The sequence below is a fragment of the Pinus tabuliformis genome, chromosome 7, assembly GCF_031772625.1.
Source record: "Pinus tabuliformis cultivar Carrire ecotype Pingquan chromosome 7, CPIR1, whole genome shotgun sequence".
Lineage (NCBI taxonomy): Eukaryota > Viridiplantae > Streptophyta > Pinopsida > Pinales > Pinaceae > Pinus > Pinus tabuliformis.
Genome location: NC_142293.1, coordinates 1,454,233,922 through 1,454,251,654, shown reverse-complemented (window position 1 = coordinate 1,454,251,654; position 17,733 = coordinate 1,454,233,922). Strand labels below are relative to the sequence as shown.

The 17,733-nt window shown below is 35.5% G+C and overlaps 1 pseudogene; it reads left to right on the top strand.

Moving 5' to 3' along the window:
- Positions 1-17,733, top strand: part of LOC149253202 (protein trichome birefringence-like 11) — a 54,317-nt pseudogene that overhangs the window by 35,272 nt on the left and 1,312 nt on the right.

Below are 17,733 nucleotides of genomic sequence, written 5' to 3'. Positions count from 1 at the left end.
GCACACCAGAGGTGGTAAGTCATCACATGATTGGACGGATCCTCTCCAGACTTACCCTCGAACTTGGGTATATCGCTGGGCAACTTATTTGGCATTGGCGGCCAGAACGGAAGATAATTTATTGGATCGTTGGTTAGGCGCGACAAGTCTGGTAAATCCAAAGTTGCGATAAACGGTAATTGCCAATTAGGATCCCTAAAACTCTGGGTCACAAGACCAGTCCTAGGAGGAGGATATCCAAGATAACTTGGAATAGGTATCGCATTCGGGATATTGTATCCTCCTGGATAACCAGGATTAACCGGACCGTACTAGCGTTGTTGAGGTTGTTGATAAGTGTACCCACGATACGGTTGACACTGGTAAACCGGCTGTTGGACAGCAGACCCGTATTGGTATTGTCCCTGGTACGGTTGATAAGTGAATTGTGGTTGACTAGTGACAACCGTACTTAAACCAGGTTGTCCTACAGGCATCTGAACCGTAGTTTGAATCGTAGATCCAGACAATGGTAAAGATGTCTGAGGAGTGGTTGCAGAGACAGTAGAAACCGGAGCTGTCGATACTCCAAAAGCAAGTGTGGTGGAAGGAGCAGATGTTGCGGTAGTTGCAGCAGTCATTTGAGATGGAGTACTAGGTGCAATTGGCGACTGAGTAACTACCGAAGGTACAGAAGTTTGAACATTAGACTGGACTGGTTGCTGGGATGGACCAGCAACTAAGGGTTGTCCAGCTTGAGATGACAACTGTACGCTTGGCTGCAATACCTGTTGAACTTGCGATGGATCCCACACTATGTTCATTCTGGGGTATTGACCCATGACAGGTTGAGGATATTGAGATCCATAACCGAATTGAGGGTAGGATTGATAACTGAAAGGCACAGTGCCTGTACCTTGAACATATGATTGACCTTGAGGTAAATATTGATACTGGGGTTGACCTTGACCTTGAGGTTGATACCCTTGAGGTAAATATTGATACTGAGGTTGACCCTGGGGTACATATTGAGGCTGGGGTTGACCTTGAGGAATGTATTGTACTATGGGTACATACTGTCCTTGAGGTTGCCCCCCAGATGCAACTTGTGTACCTTGATGTTGCCCCCCAGGCGTTAATTGAGGCTTCCCCCCAGGCGGTAATTGGCCACCTTGAGGTTGAGAACCGGGAACTGAACCTGACATCATGTAAATGTCTCCTACACCCAACGGTTTGTTACCATTGTTTCCAGCTAATAACCCATGTTCAATGGGTTGAGGAGATGCTCCCGCAAAAGTACCAGAAAGTGACTGATACCCGGAGGGAACAGAAGGACCGCCGTACAAGAAAGATTCAGGAGTTTGAGTAAACACGGACGACTGACCAGACATATTTACAGGAGTATAAATACCTCCAGGTGGAAAAGGAGTACGAGGTGGAGAAAAACTTATCCCTGAGTTGTCTAAATAATTGGTTAACGAAAGGTACCAAGTAGTACTTCTAGGAGGACTGTAAAATATGGATTCACGCTCCCTAAGATCAATGGTAGGTTGATCTTCAAGGACAGAAACGCCAAATTCTTCCTCTGGAGCAAGTTCTTCAATAGCTATCAAACCAGCAGGAAGATTTTCGGTGATGACTCTTTTTACCCTAGGTGAATCAGGTGCACTAGAAGTTGGAGTAAGAGGTTCAGATATTTCAGGTTCTTCGCCTATATCACTAGTAGATGAAAAACTACCAGCAAGCTCAGAAACTGCAACAACTTCGGGATTATAACCTGTTTCTAGACCTTGGTAATCTGGATGGACTACCAACGACGATTCTCCTTCTTCAGGTGAACCTACTTTACTGCCACTAGGAGTTACAAGGACTTTCAAACCTTCGTAATGACTCGGAGCCTCTTCAGGAGGTTCGCCCCGAAGTCTACGGGACTTCCTCAACAAATCGGCCACGGTAACAATCTCAGGAGACTTGCCCCGAAGTCTACGGGACTGTCTCGGTAATTCAGCCACAGCTAGAATCTTTTAACTACTACACACACAAACAAAGTAAAATCTCAAAGCAAACCACCTAAAGTCTCTAAAGAACCAAACAAATTTGAATCACACGCCTAAAGAATCTAGGGCGTCAAACCATACACAAACAGTAGCCTTCCGGACCGAAAACACTAGTTGGAGATGAAACCCAACATCGTCGAATTCAGTACAGAAGTGGTGGGCGGAACAGTTACCCCGGCAACCTGCTTAATGAATAGTCCGGCACAAGTTCCTCCACTTTAACCGTCTCGAGTGAAGTGAACCCCCCGGAAAATCCAAGTGAGTCTAGCCAGCGTTTGCTCCAGGTACAGTGGGATCTTCCCTCCACCGTCACCTCGGTAGAATCCTAAAGATAATGGTCACTAAGGTTACCAACAGCAACAAATGCACCTGGGGGAACAGTCTACGACCCGATAGCACGCAAGGGCAGAGTAACAAGCTCAATCCCCTTGCCGGCTTCTTGACAATAATCCAAGGTTTACCGACAAGTGACCCCAGGCTCCTCGACAATAATCTGAGGTTTACCGTTTGTAGTACGTGCGTATCTGCCGTCTTTCCCAATGAAGGAGGATTGATCCCCTCACTGGTTCGGACACGGTCTCGTGCTTCTCCTTTAAGAGGAGCTTTCCCAGAGTACAAATGAAACAGTTGGATTTATCCTACCACAAGATGAGCTACTTGTTTGGTTTTACTGTCTTGGAGAGTTAATTACTCTCCTACTCCAAGACACTAGCCTGATCTATATTGGTGTTTCAGAGCCCTCGTAAATAAAAGGTTACTAAGTTGATTTTACTTTAAGCGTTAATTTTATGGCTTTTCTTTAAGACAAAAGGTAGTGGAGATGAAACTGATGGTGTGTAGACTCGATCGAAATCCACTAAAAAGATGCACTTAGGATGATTTATACTAATTTTCTTTTTCGATGAATTTCCTAGCTAAGAGAGTTGGAGAATGCAAAATTGATATAAAAACAACTTTCTTGGCAATGAAAATCAAAGAAACAAACTCTTTATATTTTCAAAAACATACAATGCATGACCACTAATCACTTCACGAAAATTCCTTTTTCTTTCAAAGACTCAAATGCTACCAAAGCAAAATTTCCTTCAAAAGATATTTTTTGTATTTTTTCCTAATTAATAAAGCATGTAACTTACTTTAACAAAATTCAAAGTTAAAAAAAGCTATGGCAATCAAATCAACTCAATTTCACTCAAAAGCAAATCTAAGAGAAATAAATCTAAATGTAAATCTAACGAGGCAAAAGCCTACTAAAGATGATTCCTGGATGTTTTACTCAGTCAAAATGTAACTAAGGACTAGTTGATGCAGAACCAAAAACCAGTCAAAAACAAAAATCAAAATCTTTTGTTCTTTTTCTCAAGAATAAAATTCAAAGTTCAATCAACAAACTTTTTCGAGATTCGCAAAGAGAAGACACAAAGGTAGGTTTCTCACAAGGGTGGATTCTACGACAGGTCCGACTCCTAAGAGGACTGAACAAAACCAGGGAGATCCAAAGTTTGACAACCTCTAACGCCAAAGTCACTACAAGACCAGTCAAAATAATCAAACCCTAAGGCAAAATCTCTATGAATTTCACTAAAACTCTCGACACTGACGAAACAAGCTTAGGTGAAGATTTATGGCAGAAAACTAGTGGATCTGGGCAGAAAAAACAAATTAAAACCAAAATCTAAAAGGAAAAAAGAAGAAAATTGAAATTTTCTTAATTTTGACAGGGTACGCACGCGACCTGTTTGCATAGGTGCGGGTACGCTCTGTGCACAAAGTGATAGTGCGTACAGGTACGCACTGTGCTCAACGCAGAGGCTGCGTACTTCTAGCAAAACAAAGAAAAACTAAAATCTAATTTAACCCTAAGCTAGCCCACCCAAAAACACAGTCAGACAGCCAAAAACCAAAAAACAAACGACTTTTCTCAGATCAAAATTTCATACAAAGGAAAAAACATTCACATCGATGGATTCCCCAGTGGAGTCGCCATTTTGTCATGCGGAAAGAGTCGATAGTGTGGACACAACCGACCTCCCTAGAAGCAAAGGCTTTCTAATGACAAACAAGACAAATAAACACTACCTTTCTCTAAACATGCATTGACAATACAAGTAATCAGGTGAATGTAACATACCTTTAGTCCAACGCTTTGTAGTAGTCCAGCCTCGCTGATCCAGATGAGCTCCTCCTTCTCTTCGAAACCTGCATTCACTAACAAGCCAAAAGATTAAATAGCACCTGATAAACTTATAAAACAATACATATCCATCATACAGACCAAGGAGTATATGAAACAAATCATGAATAACAATCTGTTGAGAAAAATGAGTTCATTTGTATTAAGTGGAAACAAAAGAAACCATTACAACCTGAGCGTTGGTGTTGTGCAGGTCCCTCCTAGGTTCCAACAAGAGTTTTCCTTTACTTTGATCAGCTCACCCACTCTCAAATAAGGCTAGGAAAGGATGGGAATCTCTCCTCTCAAGCTTTACAAGGGAGTCCTAATTCCAGCAGCATCTACCCTTAGGAATGTTCAGCTTTCAACCTCCCCTCCTTCTGGCCCAATGCCTGTATTTATAGTGCTCTAGAGGAATTTATTTAGGTCCACCATCAATGGGATAAGCCCCTCTTTGGATGGGATAGCTCCCCTCTTGATGGGATAAGTTCCTCTTTGGTAGGGATACATGAACCATCTGGAGGCGCTCCATACACATCAAACAAGCTTCTAGAATGCTCTAGAAATGACCACAAGTAACTTTTTTGGAGTGAAACTTGCGCCTTTTGACCTTTACAGGAGTACGCACCCATTGCTTTATATACAGAGCGTACAAGTACGCAGGTATTGTGAACTTGAGGTGCGTACACGCAGGTAAGGCTAAGCGAAACTGCGTACCCAGAGATATATAGATTTTTAATGACTTTCTCTCTTTCTTGGAGTTTGACATGGAGAGCAGAGGTATGAGGCTTGCCAAGGAGGATAGTATGACGGTTGATGGAGCCATACTAACTGCAAATAGTCATGGTGACAAATTTTAGTGTAACATTCCCAGTGAGTCAGGCCTATAGTGGTAACCCCATATTTCTGAAGAATCAGTGGAGAAGTTGAATTCCCCAACTAGCATCAATGAGTTGAGCTCAAGGAAACCATTGTGATCTGTGTTGTTCCATAACACCTTTCTATTTGAGTAAGGTGAATATATATATTGATGATTTGAAGGTGGATTTTGGAGCCTCTTCAACCCCCCGTGATGAGAAAGCCCACGTTTGTGTTGAAAGCCTTAAATTTATAGGTTTCTGGATTTCACATTGCGTCCATTCCCATAGATAATCTGGTTGCAGTGATTGCACATATATTCCAATTTGGACAATCCTGCAGTAAGCATCCCCACATCTTATCTTTCCTATTCATTGTTTCTTGTAGTAGAATAATATCAAGATTGTGAATGCTAATTAGGCTTTTAAGGGATCGTCTTTTCAGGGATCTTCATTTGTGATATGACCCCAAACCCCTAACATTCAGTGACATTACGTCATTATGGAAGGTCATGCTTGGGGGGATCTGCTCTAAGGACCTGAGCTTTTGGGGTAATCAGATCCCAGTGACTAGTCTGGGAGGATGAAGGGGCACTGATTTATGCAAGGTTGACAGGAGACTGTTGAAATTGTTCCAACAGATTGAATGGGGCAATGGTGCAGTTTGATATTTTCTTGAGTTTGGGACCTTTCTTTCGTTGAATGGTGGCATTTTTATGGGCAACACGATAGGGATAGGAGCCATTCAAATCAAAGAAAGATTTTTTAACTGTTAGTGGTTCTAGAGAAAATTACGTCTCCCGAACTAGGACTTCTAGCTCCACATCTTCTGAGAAAGGGGAGAATGTTCGACCTAAAGGAGCCCCAAATTGATAGGGGAAGAGAAAAATTGATCAACAGGTGATTAATTCATTGTTGGGGACACATATTTCTTTTCAAGATTCACTATATGGTGGGGGGGTGAATGGTATTGTGTTTGAGGAGTGTTGATAGGGGTTTATGTATGATTGATGAGGAATATTTGATGATTGGGTGACGACATGTAATTGGGGGTATAGTTTGGGGGTTTGAGATAAAGCTATGGATGTTGTTTGAGATGAGGCATGTAATAGAGGGTGTGGGGCAAGGGATCGTTAGGATGTTATTATTGGGGGCAGGTTGTGAGGAGCGATTGTTTAGTGGCGAGGTGGAGAGTGTAACGGGATTGCTTCTCAGAGGAGGGGATTTTGGATGGAGAGAGACATTTGAATTTATATTTGCAAAAGGGAGAGTATTCGTCCTGTCATTTAGAATAGTGGAATGAGCCAGAATGTATGCTCATCTCCCAACAACATAGGTGGAGTCCAGATATCGGGCCGCTCTTGAGTGCTTGTCTGCTCAGTCTGTTATCAGAGGTCCAATGCCATGACAACAGAGCCATCAGAATGGAATTGACCAATAATCTACAATTTTTTTTTAATATATATATTTTATATATATTTTTATTTTTCTTTGCAAGCATCGACCCCAATATAATTCAATTTATGCAAGAAGTCCCCAGAAATTTCTGCAAATTTTTAGATTTTTAATTTTTAACTAATATGTTGAGAAACTTGACGCTATGCTAAACATCTTCAAAATCTACAGTTTTTCATATTGGTTCAATTCAAAAAATTCTAGTAATTATGATGTGCATTAGTTGGTTTCGTAAATATAACAATATCAGAGTAGAGTCTGTATAGATTGTTGCAACACTTTTTATTTTCAAAAACGCCAAGTTAACAAAGAATACACTAGTGCCAAAAACATGGATTTTTATGAATCCCTTGATTTTTAAAGAACACACAATAAAGAATTGCTAAGTTGACATATCAGATATGAATAAAAAAATTCCAATAAGTAATAGAAAGCTAAAATTTCTGACAAGTTTCTTTTTATTGTAAAATGAAATTCTAAATAGAAAAATTGTAACCCAACTTCACATTTTCACCCAAGGAATTTAGAAAATGGAGGAAAATAGACATGAATGGGATGTAGCTATCAAAGGCACCAAGCAAGTGTTCACTTGTCTTGTTAGCGATTGTGTTGGGATACTGATTCAATCTAAATTATCTGGCCTTAATCACCGTCGTGCTATCATACACAATATCCCTCCAATTCCTCCATGTCAAAGATGTCGGGTAAGAGATGAAAATGCTAAATTCGTTGCCAAATCAACAAGTGCAGTTAAAATGAAAAATGCAAAAATACAATATGATTTCGATGCAAGGTTATGTTGTGGACGCCAACAAGAATATAAAACATTTGTAATTGTCAATGTAGAAATTGTTTCTGTTGTAAGTATTTATTGGTATTTATGTGCATATGTTTTTTAATAATATAAATTTATTGTTATGGTATAAATTCATTGAAACTTGTTTTCATAGTCAGTTGCTACATTTGATCAACTTAGTGATACTTCAAAACAAAAACTTTGTGAAAAAATTCATCGTTGGGATCAGAGTCTGCCTCGTAGACATATGGCACAATGAAATGCATATATAATGTTTTAAAACGGAAAGTAAGAATGAAGGTTCCTAATGATGTAGGGGAAGAAGGATTAGAGGGTCATACCCATATATTAAACTTTGATGAAACTAATAATAACAATGACTACACAATTTAGTCCATTTTTTTTGCATGTATTACTTTTCAAGACATTTTAACATTAAATCATATTTACTCTTATTATAAATTGTATACTAATTTCCCATTGTTATTGATATGCATAGCCTAATCAACAAAATTCCCTAGAGAGATCTCCACATAGTTTGGTTGCTAGATATAGATCCTTAGACTTGGATATACAAAAAACTTCAAGCTACCAACCATTATGACGCTCACCAAGATTTCAAGGGGTTATTGGGCCAGTAAGTTTTTAATCCATATAACTTATTCCACAAAAGCATTAATATATAAACTGGTATGTTTTACTATAACGATGGGATGAGAAATGGATGTTCTATATTTTATATTGTTATCTTTGATTTGTTTTGATTATATATATTTAATTTTTTTTAATCTATATGTTGTTTCTTATTTATGGTACAGGTGTTGCTTTGGAACCAGTGCAATCAATGAAAACCCCACGTGATGATCAAAGTCTTAAGAAAGATGGAAATGAAATGGTTCAAATGCTACAACCATCTTCACATCTAATGTCATATTGCAAAATAAGTTTATATTTATTTATTGATTCGTAAATTGTCATGGATATTTCGCTAGACAGTTCGTCACAACATATATGATAATAATATATTAAAATTCTGAATTTCTACATTATTACGGTTTTATTAAAACTCTAGATCTGTAAATTTAACTGTAATTAGTGTATGCATGCAAATGAAAATTATGAAGAAAAATATATAACAACAAAATAACCTCACACACGCATTGACTATCATGTCCACCAACATATATGTTCAAAGGTGGTTTGGGAGATGTATATTCATTACTTTGAACATTAGATTATACATAGATATAAGTATTTGACTCAAATAGAATTAAATGTAAAAATATGATAAAATTATAACAGTATAAATGATGTGGATTGGATCATTATTTGTTTTTCATCCATCTCGATGCATTCGAAATGGAAAAAGTGGAGGAATCAGCTCATGGGACTGTTTTTATCGGCGGGATCCATTTTGGCGAAATAGTGTCTGAAACCTTCCAGGAGCGTTTTGAAGCATCAAACAACATTTTTTGGGGGTTAAAACTTTGTCGATTTAGCCGCAAACCTTTTTATTCTATTATACATAAAAATATTTCCAATGACGCAAGAAGCACATCAATGAGAGTCTGTATGCAAAGGTTATGCCACTTAGAATTTGATCTTCCAGTTTTCACACCTATAATTTTGGAGGATGTTGCATCAACCCCCATTATTCATGGAAAAGGGACTAGCCACATGTTTGTGATGTAAAAGAATCTAGAAGAGTCTATATTGTAACTCTCGTTAAGAGTTGATGTAGTCAAACTTAACCATTAGTAGGCTATCAGGTTATCTTATAATCGGGCCACTAGGAGGATGAGGCATTCCATCCTTTCGAGAACATTTTGTTTCATAACTGAGCAAACGTAGCCAAGAGGGATAGGAGGTAGAGAACACAGGGAGGGTTTATGCACCGTAGCAACCTACGAGCCACAAAACTAACTTCTTTGTACTTGCAACAAATTTATAGACAGAGAAAGAGAGTGAAGCAACCTCACCTTCTAGGTGGGTTTTCCCCCGAAAGGGTTTCCCAAAGCATATCTTGTGTCCCTTATAAATGAACATGTAAACAATAGTGATGTTAAAACCATCATAAAAACACTTTCAAATAAGAATCAATATTCATATCTATTTCTTTCTTGTTAATCATAAATGAGCCATGTTGTTCCTATTATATACAATGGCAATTTAAAGAATAAACCATGTTGTTTCATGAGCTACGTATAATGTTTCTTTATCTCCAAGTGATCCAAAGATGATTAGCATGCAAACATAACATGAGTTATTAAAGTACGACAATAATAATTATAATATTGTTTAATTGTAGGTCCAAGATGCTCATCAATAGCCTATGGAGAATCGAAAGAGATAGGCCCATTTTGATTAAATAAGAGAAGCGTTGGTTTGCACTTGAATCCTTTCACATGAAATAAATGTAAGTTATTGAAATCATGTTAGGAAATTGACCCACTTTTTGGAATGATGAGTATTAGAAATATTAATTTTTTGATCATAGATTTTAGGAATATTTCAAAATTAAATATATAAAAGTGAAATATTTCAAAATTAAATATATAACAACAAAGGCAAAGTCAAATAATTAACTTTTCTAAGTTTTAAGAATATTTCAAAATTAGATAAATATAAGCAAAATTAATGTTTCAAAATTCAATAGATAAAATAAAAAACAAAGTCAAATAATTAACTTCACTTATTTTTATCAAATTCTAATTGTTCCCAAAACTCCCAATAAAATTTAGAATTTATTGCTTGGATAATCTTCACCTTGTTACCTTGTTATATTGTTTGTTCACATAACCATTCGTTTGGGTAAATTAAAAATTAGCAGTGGCCAATTTACATTTTCTGGAGTCTCTTGCTGGAGTGGGATATTCTTGTACAAACACAAGCTCAAATTTAAAATACACTGGAGACAAACGAACTGGTATTTTTATCCATCTACTTAGTTATATAAAGTTATCGCAAAAATACATTGATCATAATTATATATTTTCCTCCTTTTCCAATCAACTAGTTTGAAAGGTTTCCTCAGTATAAACATGAAATTGTATTTTACTGGCGAGAGCTATGCAGAGTGAGGATTCGGTTTAAATTAGGAGCGGGGCATGGCTTTGATATGGGTGATAATAGACAAAAATCTTGAAATTCTGAATTAAAATGTAAAATCTTGAAATAATACAAATTTAATTATTGTAAAATGTTGTCTGCCTTAGTCTTTAATCATCAAATTATAGTGGCTGACAGAATTTTAAAGTGCCAGTGGAAAACACAAAATTCTGATTGGATTTATTTGAGATAATTGGGAACAATAATTCACACTTCCCATTATGTTTTCAATTGTAAAATTCATGTTAAAAAATCTTAATTTGTTTGTTTATACAGATGATTATGTCCCACGACTTGCTAAAAAAATATATGAGTACAACAAAACAAAGTTTAAACCATTTATAAATATGAAAATATTCATGGTAAGCCCTTCTTTCTATATTTTTAGTTTCTGTTAGTGCAAATGATTTAGATACACATTTACATATGTAAAAGAATAATATTATTGGAGGTGGGAAATGTAGTTATGGGCAATTATTATGACAACTTGGGCACTGTAACAATTATACTTATCGTAATATTACGAGGAATTGCAATTTCAGAATGCAAGACAATTCAATTGACTGTGATCATTACATCAACCATGCAATGAATCACCTATGTGAATCAGTATTTGTAAACCTCGACTTCAATATTATTTTTTTTAACTTATATGTACTCCAATATGGAAATACACCTTGTTAATACTTTCACTATTGTGTATAATTTGTTGCTTCTTTTCTTTTTGTAGTTACTGGGACATTATAAAAATAAGACCCTGTATGACCCTAAAATTGTTTTCATGAAGAGTTTGCATGTTCCCAAATTTGAAGGATGGCAAGTAAAACTAGTAAAACTTGTGGGTCATGGCTTTGATATGGGTGACAATAAACAAAAATATTGTGGAGCAATAAGGGTAGAATTGAGTTTGTAATACATACACAACAATTAGAACATACAAGAGTTGAAATACATATAGGGACAAAGAAATAGATAATTGGTAAGGTTTAACATTTTCGAGAGGCAATAAAGTTTTCAATTAAGATTTTTGAGTGTGGTTATTTTATCCAATAATTCAACTTCTCCCAAATTCTAATGCATAATGAGTTCGAAACACCTATATTGGATTATTGAAAGTTCGTTCTATAAATAAATACTAATTTTCATTAATTTGGCCCTGTGTATTAATTTATTGCACAGAAAAAATTTAAAAATAATATTAATTTAACATAGTTTCAAAAAATTTATTGTTTGATTTCTAGTAAAATTGAACCAATAAAAATACCAAGAAAAGATGTCAATGGTTACACTACATTACTAATTTATCATCACTAATATGGCAAACCATTCGAGTATTCTGCATGGGATATGGAAAACCATGCGAACAACAATATAAAAATCTGAATTAAGCGACAACCTTAAATGTGTGCACATAAAACAATTTGGTCTTAATACTTTCTTATTTAGTGTTTATTGTTTACTAACTCTCAAGGTCTCGCACAAATAAGCAGGCATGACCACATAAAAAAGGGAAGCTTTTCTTAATGGTTAGTTTGGGAGAAAATTACTTGTGACCTGGGCGTGCGACGTATTGGATAGACTAACACAAGAAATTTCCACTCACACCCTTTATGAATCTTTTATGTTGGTACTAAATTGTCGTTCACAACGAATTACACTCCTGCTCTCTGCTCAACAGGGTACGCTCTAGCTACTGCTTGACATGGATGAGAGTTTAGGTGTCAGAGTAAGACACGGGATCCAAAAGGGTAGATGGGTGAGTTAATTCAACAGTAACTTGGCTTAATTGAGCATTGTTCCCCCATCCCTCAAACAATTATTCGTCGTCCCATCTACAACTAGCAAGTCACATCCGTCAGAAATCTAGACAATGGAAAATTCACTGAAGTCATTGGGGAATGTAAAAGCTTCATACATCACCATGGCCATGCACTAAGCCAATGATTGGATTAGTGCACGACCCTTAAGAATTGCTTTCATGTATGGCCTCTTGTTTGAGTTTTCTCATTTTCTGGTGGGTCGTATATCGCTAATGCTATGAAAACTTACGTGCATTTGTTCTTTTGAGTTTCTACAACAAGATGTGCTTACTTACATTGCAATCTGACATGATATCGAGGTCTGAGCTCGCTGTGTTTTAATTCTTACATGATCTTGGGGTCTCAGATAGCTATGTTTTAATGAGATCTAGATTTGTGTATTTGCCCAACTTAGCTATTTGATTTTTTTTTAATTTGAAAATTATATTGCAATCTAACATGATCTTGGGGTTTGAGTTGGTTGTGTTTTAATTCTTACCTGATCTCGGGGTCCCAGCTTACTGTGTTTTAATGAGATCTAGATTTGTCTATATGCCCAATTTAGTTATTTTATTTTTACTTTTTTCATTTGAAAATATAATTTTCAATAAAAAATTGTTTTTTGTATTGTTTATAATATAATTTTATAAATAAATAAAAAATACTTTTAAATTATTTATAATATAGTTTTAATATATAATTTTTTTCACTCTTTAAAAACACTCAAATTATACTCAAGTACAATTCAAAATTATAGTTTCAACAATTTTCTCATAAATTTAAACAAAGTCCACAAAAAAAACCATCAAATAGTTAAACTAAGCTCTTCAATATCATTTTCAAATTTGGAGAGCGCCCTCGCAGCCTCACAACAAGGCCATATAGCTAGTGTTCCCTACCACTTAGTTTAATTAATAAACTTTGAAAGATATGAACTAGCTCTCAAATTTTAACAAGGGATACAATGTACCTACTCTTGCTTAGTTTAAATATAATTAAAATTAGAGTCAAAATCAATAAAAAAAAAAAAAATACAACTTTATATTAATAAAAATTACAATTAAAAGTAGTCTTTAAGTGCAACTTTTTGGAGTTTTCGGCGGATTGTTGGTTGGAATCCAATAAAAAAAAGTTGTGTCCAAATCTTTTTTTGTGTTGTTTAAACTAGTTTTTTTATTGGATATATCGTTTCAGGCCCTCAAAAACCCCTGGGGCACTTCTATTGTGAAGAATTCACCAGTAAAACTTTTGATTTCAATGAATCCCTCCCACATTCTAAACAAATTAGATCGGAAAATAAATCGGAAAACTTTTCAAAAAGTCTCACTTAAAAACTACTCACAATTTAAATAGCAAGAAAATTGACCATTGCATTATATAATGCGACATGCTTGCACTTTTATGCATTCTTAGTTTATATATATGCGTAGTCTAACTTATGGATGGAATAGATTTTTTCACTGAAATTTCACAAAATAATTTCAATAAAGAATGTGATTTTTGTTATTTAAAATGTTTTTTTGAATACATAAATAGATTCAACACCCTGAAACCCCCTTGTGACACTCAAATTCTACATATTAAACAACTTAAACCTAAGTTATTAAAAATCTCTGTTGGATTTTAGTTAAAATTAAATATAAAAAATGTCCCAAAAAGACTACTTCTTCTATAAGTTAGATTGCATATACATATATGCAAGTAGAGGATAGTTATTACTGTACACATTAATAACACTCTACTTTGAAATGAGATGATTATTAAAGATATTATCAACAACATGTAGTTACGTTCATATGTGGTATGGTAATCGTGTTTGTTTGATTAACTTATTAATGTGGCACAAGCTATGTGAAAAGTCGTTGTCAATGAGATCTATTGTTTGATTTATTTTATACACAACTTGATTATTGATAAAATTATATCAAACATTCATTATACATTTATATGCAAAATTATATTTACGTCGATAGGCACCTCTTCTTGAAAATGGTGAGCCCAACCTTCGTCTACCCTTTTTGTCCTGTGATGACATATGTCCCGTGGTGTGTGAAAGACATTTATTCTCAATTGTGAACCTTCCCCATGTTGCATGATCGTGCTCTCCACATATTTCTATGCCAATAGATTTCTAGTGTCTTCAACAATCTGTTGTCCCCTTTGGGGTCACCACATTTCTCATCCTTTGCTTGTATCACAGCAGGGTAAAGAGAAAATAAAAAATTATTATAACCAACAGACGAGCCCCCAAACTGATGCGGATGATGTTCCCTCCCTGCTTCCAGAAACATTACCTCCAAGTTTTTCTGTTGGCTGGGCTGAATCATCCATGACCTTGATGAACGCTACCTAGGTTTGATCTTAGATGATTCTGATAGAAAAAAATCTCTTCGTAACGCAAACAAGATCCAGAGGATTGCCAATAAAACTCAGCTATGCAATAGTAGTTGGACAAGCAGAGGCTTTTGCATTCATCCAAGCTTGCTTGAGGCAGACACAAATACCTGCTTGAAAAAAATCGATTCCTCGTAGCTGCACCAACACTGTAAGGGACACATTAGTTGGGAAAGAAACATATACCATTGAAGAAATCGACTAAGAAAATCTTTTCTACTTTCAATCTCAACGACGTACGCAAATAAAGCTTTATGTTCGCATTGAGCTCCATTATGATATATCGGAATCCGTCTGGAAATTGGAGAAAACCATGATAGAGAACCCGTACAACACCCCCATACTGGGCCAGGGTTCATTGGATCAGAGGGTCCAGTTTCAAATTCAATGGTTGATCTTGGGTGCTTATCTTTCCATTGACTCGAATATAACCTATAATCAGGTTATGTTGATGACAAGGATTGCTTCAGGTTTTTCTCAAGAATTTTTATGTTCTATTTTTCTCTAATTGGGATTTGAACAACAATCACATAACAATCCATAGTTTGAGTGGTTGGACCCTTGTAAAATTAGAGTAACCTTAATTGTATGGTTATAACTAAAATTGTGAGGTTGAATAAACATTTGTCGTGTTGATCATCGTTAAAATTGTAAAATCCAAATTAAATGTTCCATATATATATATATTTTTTATTTTCTAAGTAAGTTGATAAAAAAAAAAAATCTTTAATTATCAATTTTATATAATTTAAATATTGTATGAATTCTTCCAAAACGATGAATTTAAATAATTAAATTTAATTATATATTAAAATATTTAATTTAAATTTAAAATCCATAAAATTCCCCCCAAAAAAATCATAACACCCAATTCTAGTGATTTAATAAACGCTTATCGTTATATTTCCTGAACATATTAAGCTCCAAAACACTATATGGTAAAAGCTGTGGCACGAGTGTATTTATGCGATTCTCAAAACTCTGTCAGAGTAGCCCGCTATTTCGATTATATATCACGAGATTCCCCTTGGAACTTAGCATCACGCGGTAAATGACTGTAACGTTTAGAGACCAAATAAAGAATTCGTCCTCACCTTTTAACACCAAATTTTTATCTTATTGACAACCAGTTTTGTAGTCCATGACACTGGCCTGTTCTTTTTACCTGGCCAAACGACCGCTTTTTTTGTACAAAAGTTTACAATGGAAGAGAGAAAAAACTTTCCATCGAGGGAATGGAATTTAATGCTGAATTGACCTCCCTTGCTCTCGAGGATCATTGGAGAGGCAATGTTGGTTGCACCAACTATAAAATTATCACCTTGCATTTTTTATTTTTTATTTAAATTGTAATTTTAATATTAATATTTCAAAACATTTAAACATTATATTTATTTATATAAAAATATAATTTCAATAATTAAACTAATAGGCTTCTCTTCTTGAAAATGGTCAGGCCAATTTTCATCACAACTTTTGTGCTCATGCTCATCGGGCATCGTGTGCATGACTTCCATGATATTCCTACATCCTATTCGTTGTTCCATCAATGAAAGAGAAGAAATAGAAGAAGCTCAAAGCTTCTCTAATTTCAATGTTATAACAATCATCATGGTGGTTTATCTTCTCGCCTTCAACATCACTAGAAATCACATAATTGTTCTCTCACGCATTTTTGTGGGTTCTTGCTCGTTATTCTCGCAACACCTCTAGTTGTTTCTATGAAGCTTTTCATTAGATAAATGTATTCCAAAGGTGAGCAATTGATCCCAACAGTGGTTGAAACTGACTCGAAGAATTTGAGCATGTTAATTTCATTGTCTGTAAAATTCACGACCATAGATGACTGCCTTGCTCAGTGTAGAGCTTCTCGTAGTTAGCCTTAGTGTAAAATCCAATCCACAATCTAGTAACTAAGGCTTAACATTCTGCTTTTCTGAACTTTTCAAAATTGCAATTTAAAAAAATTGTAATTTTGGAAAAAATGAAATTATTGTTTTCTATGCGACAATGTATCAACCACCCTCTAATACCCTTTTCTAAACATTAAATTGTCAATGGATCCACTCTCCATAGGGACTCTATTACATTTGTGAGTCATATGTCCATTTGTTCTATTTATTCATGTTACATAGATTTACAGAGTGACCCAATGGCCATTTTCCTTGACTCAATTGTGACTGAAGTTTTTTGAAGGATTTGAATACTGAACCCACAATAGTGGACGACTTTCATCCACCTAAGAGACCTCTAGTGGTTATAAAACCCTATTAGGCCAACACCAATTATAACAATCTTTCCTTCTCGTGCCTGATTTCTATGAAAATTACCAATTCAATGAAATTCTACACTGAAATGATCTTATTGTAGCCTTTTTATTAGTAAGTCATTGGTGTGACCTGCTAAGCCATTGAACTGTTGTGAGTGTTTTATTTGAACCCTGAGCTTTGTCTGCCATTGTGATAACGTGGTTATTTTCCTTCCCACTGAACAAAAAATGTGAATATTTTGATAATCCAAGGATTTTAGGATTGACTAAGATTCTCTTGGGATTTCAAGATGTTTAGCAAGCCAGTGTTTTTTTGTTGGAGCTCTAAGTTTTGCTAGCTCAAAGTAAAAATATCATTTTTTTCTTTCTTTCTGGGATATAGGTGATTTAAGAAGTTATGGACAAATGATTCTTTTTGTTTTCAAAGTGCAAAAAACCACTGAACACAAGGATTTTCTATTTAGCTTTTGTTTAGCTAAGCTTTTAGAATAGAGTGGACTATTCCATTGAAATAACCCAGAACTTGCACTCGATCTCAACGGTTATTCCTTTCTCTAAGGGAATTGAACCTTGGGTGGCATCACATCCCACCACCTTGATCGTCAAACTCCAACCCCATTGACAACAATAGAATTTTGCAAATAATATGATGTTTTTTTAGTTTCCATTGTCATTGAGAGTTCACGTGCGTTCATCAAATTTGCACCCAGTCTACCAACTGCCATTGATATGATAATTGTTCATAAAATGCTCAATGGGAAAAAAGGGTTAGCACTAGTATACAATGTTGATAAATGTTGAGTGGTTATAAGTTTGAAAACATTGATTTGTTTGTCTCTGTATTTT